Raw genomic sequence first — 12,872 nt, forward strand, 5'->3', positions numbered from 1 at the left:
CCAGTCCAGCCTGCGTCTTATCCACAGTCCCACTCACATTCTCTTCTGTGATTCTGTGTCTCAGTTTTCCACTACCACTTATTTGATGAAGATTTATCAGCCACCTTCTGCCTGTCAAATATTGTCAAAGTGTTATCCTCTTGTGACTATTGATTGGAAAATGTGATGTGTTCTTGTTGCCTTTTAAATTTTTATAACTCTTGAAAGTAAGACTCTAAGCCATTGCAGCGAGTGAAGCATTATAAGATCCCTAGTTAACCAAGATACATGAAAGTACATTTGCTTTCTATATCTAAGTAGAGTAATTTATTTTAGGAAAATTTTTCAATGTCAAAGGCTAAAGTTGAAAGAGATTTGGTTAACTCTCAGTTAATGACAACACTCCTCTGGCTAATTGATGTTTTCTAAAGGCATTAACTATGTAATTCTTGAGCATGAGAGATAGTAATTACTAGGCCTTCAGTTAGTCTGATGCTTTGCAAGTATTATTCAGTATGGATTACTGCAGATGATGGTGAAGTACCAGAGAGGCCTCCAAGCTGTTCCAGAGGATTCCATAGCTCAAAGGGTCCAGGTGAGCCTAGGTTGAGCATTGCGGGGGTCACACTTAACACCCCAGTTCCTACACAAATACCTAGATCACACATCTTATTGCCCACTTCTTGCACTTTACAAACTTAGAGTTAGATAACCAGCCATTTTGGCTGATATGACACTGGAGGGGATTCCGGGGATGGGGGACTTTCAGTGCTAAAACTGGAAAAATCCCAGGCAAGCTAAGATGAATTGGTTCCCAGTTCAGAATCAGGTTCATTTAGCAGAAAGGAATATCAATGTATTGTCTTCTCAAATGAGCAACTTACCTATAAATGGAGATAACTCCCTCTCCTCCTGCATTTGTGATGAGGTGCGCTCATCACTGTTCCCATCTGCTGGGTTGGGTAGCTTATTGGTTTTTCCGTGGACTTGGGACCAGCATTGTCTTCATTGAGGTAATAACTGTGAAGCAGCATGTTTTCTTGCCCTCGGGAGGCCTCTTACCTAAAGAGACTCTGACTCTTCCCTCTTGTCAATTCTGGATTCTTCCCATTGGCCCCGTGGTTCTCACTATACAGTTTCCTGCTTAGGCTTTGCCTGACTGTTACTTCCTATGGTAAGGCCTGTCTCCCATCTGGAACTTTTCCCCCACACTCTACACTCCTTGCAGCCCTCAGGGTGCATAGAGACTCTTTTCCTCTTCTCTGTTAATCCTGTTCACGTTTTAGTGTTGATATTGCTTCCTCATGGAAGCCTTCCATGATCATCCCAGATATAGGTGAGGTGTTCTTCTCTGTATTCTCAAACTGCTTGTGCTTACCACTGTTAGATTATATGCCTCTAGAGTTGTAATTGCTTTTTTAGTTATCTGTATGACTTATTGTAGTCTTCTTGAGGAAGAGGGGCATTATATTGTTCTCTGTGTATCCCCCAGCACCATCGACTCTACCAGGCACATAGTAGATAATGGAGCAGGGTGGTGGAAGAACCAACAAGCCACAAACCTCCTTCTACAGTTTGCTTTGGTCTTACCTTATAATCTTGCCTTGTGGCTGTTGGTCACTGTTCATCCAGTTCTTCTTGAGATACAAAACACACTAGATTTTTCTCAAAAGACTCAGCCTTCTCCATTCAGGGACCACCATCCAGAGTAGTTAGGTCTTAGTTTGTCCTGTAAGGCATTGGGAACTTTTTGAAAATACTTGAAATGGCCAGCTCAACAGATAAGGGTTACATAAACATCAGTGGGAAAGCGTAGGACCTAAGAGTGTATTATGTAGGTGGGGCATCAATGTTATGTATATTTGTATATACATGGAATAAATTATTTCTAACCAGGCTCCATTACTTGTAATACCAACTACGTGGGAGGCTGAGACAAGAGGATAGAAAATTGGAGATCAGCCTCTATAATCTAATGAAACATTGTCATAAAATAAAATAAAAGGGCTAGAAATGTAGTTCAATGGTGGAATGCTTGCCTAGCAAATACAAGGACCAGGATTCAATCTCCAGCACCACATACACAGAAATAACAAAATTCTATAGTGACAAATATTTCAATAAGATATGTAATCTTCCCCTCAGTTCTGAAGATCTGGTGGCTCACGGACTGTACTGTATTAAATTATGAATTTTAGATGTTTTTGTTTTATAATTTGATCCAGATTATTTTTCTTTCTCCTTAGTTAACATTAATCACTTCCTGTGAATTTTCCTAATATTAGGAAACAGCTATTCAAATTTTTTATGAGTTTTTTCCAGATGCTGACCAAGACTGGATTTTTGAGGAATGAGTTATATTGGAACTTGCAAATAAAAGCATAAACAGATATTTCTGCAGAATTCTAAAGATTTTTCAAGGTTGGAAACATTTGGATGTTCTTTAATACAGGTTGCGTGGTTTAGCTAATGCAGACTTCTGGCCTAAGAATGCACCAGAACTGTGTCATGATGAGGTGCTTGCCAAAAAATGGAGTGATATTGCAAAGAGCACACAGTTAAGACAACTTATACCACAGTGCGCTCAATGCTTTTATTTTAACCAGACTCTGCTTTTTCTTTAAATGGCTCTTAACTATATAAAACTCTCCTCCCTCCCCCCTCCAATGCTGAATTGGTGTAGGGTGCTTGATAATTTAAGAAATACAACTACAAATAAAAATGGTGTCTTGGGTACTTATCATCTACTTAAGAAATACAACATATTCTGAAATATCTGTGATGAAGATAAAGTAGAAAAGTATAAATTCAGGAGAAGAATGGTTTCACTGAGCCTAAGCATGAGGGAATCCTTGGGAGAAGACATGGCTTTCATCCAGATTTTTTTTTAAATAATAAAGAAAAACTTAATTTAGGTCTGAAGGTATTTAAATTATTTTGCTTGCTTAAAAAGGTACATAAGGGTGGTTCATTATGTAAGCCATCATTTTTGTAGATTTACTAAATTCTAACTTTTCTTGAGCCTTCAGGGCAGCGAACCTGTTGGTTCTCTGATGCTTTGTGTAAAGGCATTTCCAATAAGAAATGCTATAGAATTGGTACTCTGAATAATAATCCATTTTGCACAAAATCATTTGACCTCACAAGCTTCCTTTCATAAGAATCCTATGGTTCAAAGAAAAAGAGACTCCAAAGATGGTCTTGGCCAAATCCAGCATTCAGGGACCCTGCCCAAGACATCAGACTGGTCTGTATCCCAGTTTCCTCTGATGTTCACTGAGCATTGTCATACTCCCCACCTCCCTCACAAGGCTTGCTATGAAAGTCAAAGTGGATGTAAATGGACTTTGAGAAGCAAATCAAAAGCCAAATGGTTTGCCCAGTAAGCAATGCCATAGCTCATGAGGTTTAAATAAAATGTGGCAATTGCATATTATTTATTAAATAGCATATAAATTAAAAGATGTTTATATAAAAATTGTAAAAGTTTGGGGAATGCATTTGTAGCAAATACACATTAATTGTGGATGATCATGGACTATAAAGTAGTCATTCAAATTTATAATATCAAGACTCTAGACCATGAATGAACAAAAAATATAAACATTATTTTTCAAGGTAACAAACTATGAATAAATAACATGAAAAATATTTATACTAATTATCTTAGAAAAGCAAGATAGATGTTAACCATTTTATGTATAAAATATCAAGATCTTAGGAACTGTTCATTATTTTGTTGATATTATTATTAGTAAAAACCCCTTTGAAAAAAGCAAAAAAAAAAAAAAAGTAATTATACTGCTAAGAATTCAAGGGAGCTAGAAAAATAAGAGAAAGGAATGAAACAGCTAAAGCCCAGTGTGATTGTATTTATAATAACTAGAAGTAACTTAAATATTCAGCATTAGGAGGGTGATTTAGTAAATTGTGGCTTTTCAACATGAAAGACTTTGAATAGGTGTAGAAATACATACAAAAACATTTAAAATTTAAAGTGAAATAAGAAAAATAGTAGCCATCATTCATGGAGTTTGGCAGTACATGCTGACTTTTTTCTTTTTACTCTTTATAGCAACTATATATAAAAGATATTACTAGTCTATTTTACACTTCAGAAAATTGAGGCTTAGAGTTCAGTTGCCCAAGAGCAGCTTGTTAGCTGAGGATTCAGTATTCACCCTAGAACAATCCACCTGCAAAACCTGTACTAGGTTTATTACCAGTGGCATATAATCTGCAGACAGAGTCACATAAAAACACATATGTCTATCAAAAGTAATAGGCAAAAATAGATATCAGCACTAACATGGTGGGAATATGAGTAAATTCCAAAGAAGCTTGCCATACTTTTAAAAGTGCTACTGCCCTTTGAGTAGAAACATGGGGGAAAAGATAAGTTGAGTGTAATAATATATTGTTTACTCTTGACTTTTAATATAGTCTCTTAAAGTGCAAAAAAAATTGGAAATATATGTGTGTGGTTTTTTTTTTAAGATTTCACACTGAATTTGGCATTATCAGAATTCTTTCCTTACTCTTCAACTCATCCACACGTTAGTTGAGAACATACACTGCCAGCTCCTCAATTAAGAACAGAATTTTAGTCTGTGCATTAAGAATCCTGACCAGGTTGTAGAGTCCTGAGGAACAGCCCAGACCAGCTCTTCCAGACAGGAGCTACGGGGTGGTTTCCACTTGGCGAAAGTAGGCCAGTTCCCCGTCTCGGGTGTGCCGTCCCTGGGACAGAGCCTTTGCACAACAGGGCAAAATGTCAGCCTTTTGCTTCCTGCTGTCTTTTAGCTTTGGAGCTCAGGACTTAATTTGTGTCTCTTTGACACATATGGCATTGCTTTGTAAAATCATTATACTTGCCAACAGCTAATAATAGATTTCTCTGATAGACTTAAGTATAAGGTTGGTTTTTCTTTTTTTTTTCAGCTTGGCCTCACCTTGGTGGAACATATATCATTTATTACTACAGTAGGGTTCTTTATGTGCATCAAAACCCCTTTTACATCTGTTTTGCCATTTGAAATAACATTATATCAGAATTTACGTGTGAAAACAAATAGACCTGACAGTGGAGGTATCTCCAGAGTTGGAAACATTCTCCAGCATCCATCTCCACAGAGTCCATTCAGGGTCACTCTTGACTTTGTTGGTGGGGAAATGGAAGCACACATAAATTAAATTACTTGTCCTGGTAGAGAAGACAAGCTAGAAGCAAGGCCTGTAGATCCAGTGTTCATGCCACTTCGGTCCACAGTGTCTATTGTCCTTGAGAATTTAAGTTAGATTTGAAACAAATATATTCAGGCAAATCAGAATCCAATTGCCATGTAAACTAAGATCTTCCAGGGCTCCAATTTTATAGTTCAGTAAACTTTATAGTAATAAAGGAATCCAAAAGGTTGTCATGTATGTTATAGATAAGCCCTGGTTAGTAAAACTTTTTACAATGATGGAAAAAACCTATGTCACTCCACACAGAAGCCTCTTCGGTGGCTACTTGACCACTTGAAATGTGGCTCATGTAAATGAGGAAGTGAGTTTTTAATTGTACTCAATTTAAATTTAACCATATGTACTAATCTCTATTGGACAGTACAGTTCTAGACTTCTTAGTGCTTCCTGGTCATCTCCCCTTGGATGTCTCAGAGTTAACCAGGTCAAATCAGAGTTCTAGATTTTCTTCCTCACTCAACCTGTTTCTCTCCTTGAGCAAGTGAAGTCATCATTGACCCAGTTGCTTGAGCAAAAAGAAAACCAATTTTTTAACCTTATTCCCTGTTGTATCTCCAACATCTACACTGTGCACAGCACGTTATTTGCATTCAGTAAAGCTCTCAATAATAGCAAATTAATGTTATTATTTATTACCATCAGGGAAGGAGATGAGCTAGCTAGAGTCAAACTATAGATTTAGAATTTGATTGTTAATGACAAGATGATGCTGATATCCATGTATGCAAGAAACTAGAGCATGGATATCTTATAGTCTGGATGCATGGGTATCTTATATTCTGGAGGCCATGGAATGGTGAATGTAATGACTGATTTCATGTATCTGTGAGAGGTGGACTTGGCCACAGCCTTGGTATACAATCTCTGATGTGAGCTAGAAGATGCTCTTCTCTCTCTCGAGGTCTATATATGTCCCAGATCTTGAAACTTTTGTCTTTTCCACTATTTAGAGGAAGAGAAGAGTGTCCTCCTTCAAGGTCACTTTTCATAGTCATTTAAGAGGAATTTAGAAAGTAATGGAAAGAAACATACCATAGACTGCTAGGGCAGAGATGTCCAAGCCATGTCCAGGCAGCCAAAGGAGATTTTTCAACATGTGTCTTTTCTGGCATTCTTCTACTCTGACCAGCCAGAACCATTGGCATGCTATTACTTAAGATCCCCATGCAAAGTAGAATGAGCTGATGTACTCAGTGAAGACATGATTAAGTCTGACAAACTTTGGGTTACTTCTTTTCCCTTCATTACTGGGTGATTATCTCCTTGGCAATGGCTGCATTTAAAAGATGAGGTTAAAATAAAACTTGTTTGTTAAAGTTCACATTCAGAGGCTCTTTATCCTGGTATGTAATTATTCAGCCCAGCTTGTAACCCTGTCTCCCATCCTTCCAGTGCTGTTCCAGTGTTTCCCTGTGTGCACCTTTATTGAGCATCTACTATACACTAAACACTTTGCTAGGTCTTGGAGAGACAAAGATGAGTTAAAAGAGTGATTCTCAACCATCAGGGATTCTATAAACAAGTGCACAGAAACCAGTACATGAAAAACTGAAACATAAGAATTACTTGAAATAACAGGAAGCATGAGGGCGATTAGTATAGATGCTGTGGAACCTAGGTGATGGCAAGTACAGTATAACTTATGAAGAGGGCAGGCTCTGAACCAAACTGTCTGGCTCAAGATCTGGCCCTGCCACTTACAAGCCTATGACTGTAGGCTACTGAATTAACTTTTGTACCTCAGTTTGCTCACCTGCTAAATGGAGCAATAAAATCTACTTCATAGGATTTCTAGAAGGATTAAAGGAGTTTGTAAAGCTTAGACATAGCTCCATAAAGACCAGCTTTTATTGTTATCAGCACTAGTACCACATAACTGTCAACTGAACTGAATGAATACTACTTGCTTCCCTTTCCACAAAGTTGTCCCTAGGCCAGCTGAGTAGTTCACAAGGCTTCCCAGGGGTGGTAACTTTTGAACCAAAGCATGAAGGTAAGCTGATGCTATAGGGAAAGGACATTTGACAGAAAGAACAGAATCCTCAAAGACACACAGGAGGATGGGGGTGGGGGGCATTTAGAACCCTGTTAATAATTCTAGGTGGCTAAGAGGCCTGTGAGGAGCGCTTCAATGTGGGGCAGGCACGAGGTCATGGGAACTTTTTTTAGACAGGTTGAGGAGCTTGTATTGGACTATAAACCCAGAGGAGGCCATGGAGGGGTTTTCATCAGGTTCATTGCTCACTGTATGAGCTGGGAGGCAATACTCTGCAGCATGCTGAGCTCATGGCCTGTGATTCTGCAGCATCAATCACTGACCAATTGACCAACCTCCTTCCAGTATGATTTGGGCATGGAGCGCCTGTGTGGATCTGAGTTTGCTCACTGAGTTTGATTTTGGGGGGTTGAGGGAGGCCTGTGGATTAAAAAGGTGAAAGAGGATATATTTGCTTTTTTTGTTTTATGTACTGAGAATTGAACCCAGGGACACACTGAGCTACACCCCAGCCCTTTTTATTTTGAGACAGGATCTCTCTGAGTTGCCCAGGCTGGCCTTGAAGTTGGAATCCTGCTGTTTCAATCTTCTGAGTCACTGAAACTATAAGCATGGGACACAGTGCCCAGCACACAGGATATGTTTTCTTAATTCTTGTCTACTTGACTCTTCTGTCTGAACTCCCTAGCACTGCTGAGACTGATGCAAGGGTTGCTATTTTTCAGACCCCTTGGAGAGTCTAACGAAAGGTATAGGCTCTTCCCTCTGACAGGCCACAAAGACAAGTGTTTCTAGAGAGCATACCTTACGCTCCCTCCTTCTACCCTAGTCATCCAAACAGGCCCCCTCGTCTATCACAATCTGTCTGACCCCAGGCCTACCTGTGGTTTTCATGCTCCCACTCCAGGTTGGTTTTTAATTTAATTTGCCAGCACAGCCAGTACCTGTTCCATCTACTGTCACTGCTATTATCTAACCGTGTTATCATGAGAGCAGACTTTGGATCATTTGATGGTTATAATTAAAACCGAAACTAATGATTTTATTTTGAGCTGTTCAAATTTAATTGAGTGCATAGTGGCTATGAGTATGCTCTAGAGGCAGACTCTGTCACCACCTTATAACCTCGGGTAAGGGACTTAATCTCTGTGTGCCTCAGTTTCCTAGCACAAAGTGGGAATGATGATGTACTTCATAAGTTTTTGTGAGGATTAACTGAGGTAACAGGAACAAGAACAGGGCCTGGCATGTAGGAGTGCTGTATAAGTATTTGCTATCGCTGCTTTATGACTTTTATTAAAATGACACCATAAAATGGGGTAATGATGGATTACTAGGAGAAGGAAAACAGGTGAATAAAATCTCCATGTGTGCTGGACTTGCTTTGGAGTCTTGCCTAGTACCTGAAGGCCAAGAACATATTCCCTAAACCTATGCTGTCTAGTGTGGAGCTACTAGCCTGAGTGGCCAGCCTCAGTCGAGATGGACTGGTTCTTAAAGATTTGGTATGCAAAATAGAGGCAGGGGAGGATGTGGGGAGATGTAGCAGATATGCATAAGGTAGCAGATATGCAGGAAGAGCAAGTCTAGAGATGTAATGTAGAACATGAGGACTGCAGGTGACAAAATCCCATTGTATTGGGGACTTTTATTAAGTAAGATTTTTTGCTACTCTTGTCACAAAAAAAGTATGTGAGATAATAGATATGTCAATCATCTTCACAATACTATCCATCTTACTATCTATATCATGTGAAACGTTCTAAACCTGAAATATACACAGTAAAATTTATTGGAAAAAAAAGATGTAAAATATCTCAATTTTTATATTGATTATTTGTTGAAATGATAATATTCTGGATAAATTAAGCTGTGTTAAATAATGTTATTAAAATTAATTTCACCTGTTTCTTTTATTTAATGTAGCAGCTGGAACATTTCGTATTGTATATGTGGCTGGCATTATTATTTCTGTTGAGCAGCACTACCTGAAGCTCACTGTTATCAATAAGACACAACTTTGTGTGTTTTTACCTGATCAGTGGCCGCCATTGGAAAGCCTGGTGTGAACCAGTAGTTGGTTGGTTGGTTCCACAAAGGTAGCCATGGCTTGGTCTTAGCTGAAAGCAGCTGAGGGACCAACGCAAGAGCAGCAGTAAGGATTTCACTGACTTGGAGGGGTTTGGATGAAAACACTACCATTTATAGTTATACGGCCTCAGACTTCCAGCACTCCCTGAAGTAGATGAGAGAATGCTCTCTGTTCAGGAAGTTGAAATACGTAGGCGAAAAACACTCCCTATTCCATTTGGAGCCAGAAAGAGCTTTGTTAATCTTTAACTAAAAGAATAAATACTCAAAATCATGGCAGTCACTTGGGATTGAAAGCTCACTCTTTCCAAGTTTGACTGACTTATGGAATGTTTTGTTTAATTCTATTTCAGATTCGTCCTATCATTAAAAAACCTGAAAACGTTGGACCACACAAGTTCTTACTGGTAAGTTCTCTTTTATTATTAAAACAAAGTGACCATATGACATTATTTTTTAAATGACATTCACACTTCTAAGTTAGAAGGATCCCAACCAGTACTATGACTAGATGTCTATTTATTTGCATGTTTTTTTCTTTCCCAAATGATTTACAATGTTTTCTTGCCTTAAACAGCAACCCATGTTCTTTTGCTAAGAACATGGGCAGGAAAGAGATTCATGAGTATGCCAAATACCATTAAAATAAAGACTTTTTTTTTTCTTTTGGTAATGAAACTATTTCCAGGCGTCTGTTGATGGTCTGCTTATTTCAAGCAGTATCCAAAACAATAAAGTGTTTCTTTAGCCAAGGAATTCAGACAGTTCCTTGCAGTGTGTTGTAATGAAAATTGGCTCACAAGCTCCAAGATAGATATTAGGGCTGTTTTTTTTTAATCATTGCTTTTTTTTTTAATCATCTGTCATCTCACCTAAATATGATTGTTGTGTTAAAAGTTTGGCAGTGGTAGAAAACATCCTTTAGAGCTAGGAAAGTAATGACAGGGAGGGATACCAGGGATTAAACTCAAGGTGCTTGACCCCTGAATCACATCCCCAACCTCATTTTGTATTTTATTTAGAGACAGGGTCTTACTGGGTTGCTTAACTGCCTCACTTTTGCTGAGGCTGACTTTGAACTTGTAATCCTCCTGCCTCAGCCTCCTGAGCCACTGTGATTACAGGCATGCACCAACATGCCCTTCTATTAATGTGCTTTTTAAGTGGAGAAGTTTTTTGGGCTTCTTGGGGCATCAGTTCCTGATAATACAGCTGTACTACTATGGTGTGTATGAGTTAGTTTTTGTTGCGTAACAAACCACCCCAAAATTTACTTACTCAAAATAGCAGTCATTTATGTATCTCCTAATTCTGTGGCTGGTTATTGATTTGGGCTGGACTCAGTTGTGCTTTGTCTGATTTCGGCTAGAAACTCTTGTGTCAGGTCCAGGTCAGCCAGCCTTTGTTTCTGGGATTCACATTGAAACCCGCCTGAAGTGATAAAAATGGCTAAACCACCTGCCTCATCGCCCTTCACGATACTCTTAGTTTGCTCTTGTTGGTGATTGGGCAGGGTGTTGAGACACAGGCACATATATCTTGAGGCTGAGGTTCAGAACAGGCACCGCAGTGCTTCTGAGGCTTTCTGTTTGCTGAAGCAAGCTCTGTGTCTAGCCTAGATTCAATAGCTGTAGCTATAGGCTCTCCTTTTGATGAGAGTTGCTGAAGAATCACAGTGCAAGGAGCCTGGTTGCAGGGAGGAGAAGAAAACTGTAGTCACTTTTGCCACCTACCATCATGTTTCTGTGTCATATGAAAACAGCTTTGTAAAATTTAGAAGCGCATAGACAGAGAGAGGTCTCAGGTTAGACTCCTGTCTCCCAGCCCATCCCTTTTCCCCATTCTGGTGGTCAGTACCCTATAACCCATCTTATTGTTTGCCATCTGGCACACAGTCAGTTCAGCAGGTTTCTAGGTGATCCTCCCAATCCAGGTGTTTACCCTTCAGGCCTCCCCTCATTCTGCATAGTACTGCCACACCAGTTGTCCTTCAGTTTATATTTTAGGATGTTCCTGTGCTCAGAAGCCATCCCCGCCTTTCTCCTGCCATCCATCACACCAACCTGGGCTCCTCTCTCTGGCTTCTCAGTTCTCTTGCTCACCTCCTACCGGTCCCTTTATTCTTGCCAGACTAATCTGTTCATCATTTCTCTTGAGGGCATCTCATTTTGATTATTCTTTCTCCACTTAGAAATCCTTCCCATTTTGTGAGGCCCCGTAGAATCTTCTCTCCTCTATAACGTGGCCTTACTCCTGACGACTGTGATCTCATTCACTCTGACCTCTTTCAGAACTGAGCTGTATCATCGGTGGTTCACTCTTCTTTTACCTTGGCTAGTCTTACTTCCTCAGTTGCTTTGTTAGTTCTTCAAGAAGGTCACGTGTGTCTTTCTCATGGTACCTCGCACAGTACTGAGACTCCAGCAGGTACATAGTCAGCCAGAAGCACCATGGACCAGCAGCTCATCAGAATCACAGGAGGCACCTGTTGAAATATAGACTCATAGTCCTTCCACTGGGTCATCCACATTCGTTAAATGGACCCCAGGAATCTTAAAGCCCTCACATAATTCTGATGTGATACTGTACGGTTGGCAACTTGTTATGGGGAGAACAAGAAATTTATGTAAAACCTGGCTTTGAGCCTGGTTCTGGGACCTTACAAATCAACCTCCCTGAGCTACAGTTTCCCCAGCTACAAAATGGGAATAATATTTAGCTTGATGATTACTAGGAAGATCAAAAAGAACAACGTATATAAAATGCTTTATAAACCATAAAATGTAATTAACATAGCATTAATTGATTGTGGATCTCTAGCCAGTGTTATGAAAAAGATAGTTACATGCATGCTGAAAGTGTAGGAATAGGCAGAGTGGTTGAGTGGTAATGGAGGGGATGATGGAATTAATAGTCATAGCAGTAGTAATAATTATTCTTCTGTGTACTGAGCGTTGACGGTATGCCAGGTACTGTGCTAACAGCTTTTATAGATTACTTGAGATATACAGGCAAATTGCCCTGTTCACTTGCATCTATACCATTTTTACAGTGTATTCACCATTAGTGAATTATTCCAGTGTTTTTTTAACTCTTCAAAATTCCTTGTTAAAATGTACTAGTTCCTGAGAAAGGAAGGGCTTTTTTTTTTGTATCGGTCATTGACAACTTACAGGCAAGTACAAGGTCCTACAGAGGTATGAGACCTTTGATTTGGTGGAGGACTTAAGAAAGGGAGGGCAACCCAGAATATTAAGAGAGGGTAGGTATGGGTGTCTGGGGATGGACCTGAGAGTGTCCAGCTACCCAAGGAAGGATGGAGCATGCAGGCGGTAAGCCAGAGAGTGGGAAAAGGAGGGGAGGACTAGGATGTTTGCCGACGTGGCAGTTTGGCTGAGGGATATTCCTGGCCCACCACCCTCACTCAGCCTGCTCAGTTAGAGCTTCCCTCTAATGACCTCCATAATAGCGTTTGTGAAATTGTCCTCCACTCGTGTTTGTGACTCCGTGTGTTTTACATTTTGATTGTCATTGATCTAGACTGTGTGCCTGTCCTCTG

General features: G+C 39.6%; 1 protein-coding gene across 2 annotated transcripts in view; it reads left to right on the forward strand.

Moving 5' to 3' along the window:
• Gng12 (G protein subunit gamma 12) overlaps positions 1 to 12,872 on the forward strand; it is a 123,217-nt gene that overhangs the window by 40,272 nt on the left and 70,073 nt on the right. For both annotated transcript variants that reach the window (XM_076863736.2, XM_076863735.2), the window contains exon 2: positions 9,667 to 9,720. The gene's annotated coding sequence lies outside the window, so the exon portion shown is untranslated. The remainder of the gene's footprint in view (positions 1 to 9,666; positions 9,721 to 12,872) is intronic.

The sequence above is a fragment of the Callospermophilus lateralis genome, chromosome 7, assembly GCF_048772815.1.
Source record: "Callospermophilus lateralis isolate mCalLat2 chromosome 7, mCalLat2.hap1, whole genome shotgun sequence".
In the NCBI taxonomy this organism is placed as follows: Eukaryota; Metazoa; Chordata; class Mammalia; order Rodentia; family Sciuridae; genus Callospermophilus; species Callospermophilus lateralis.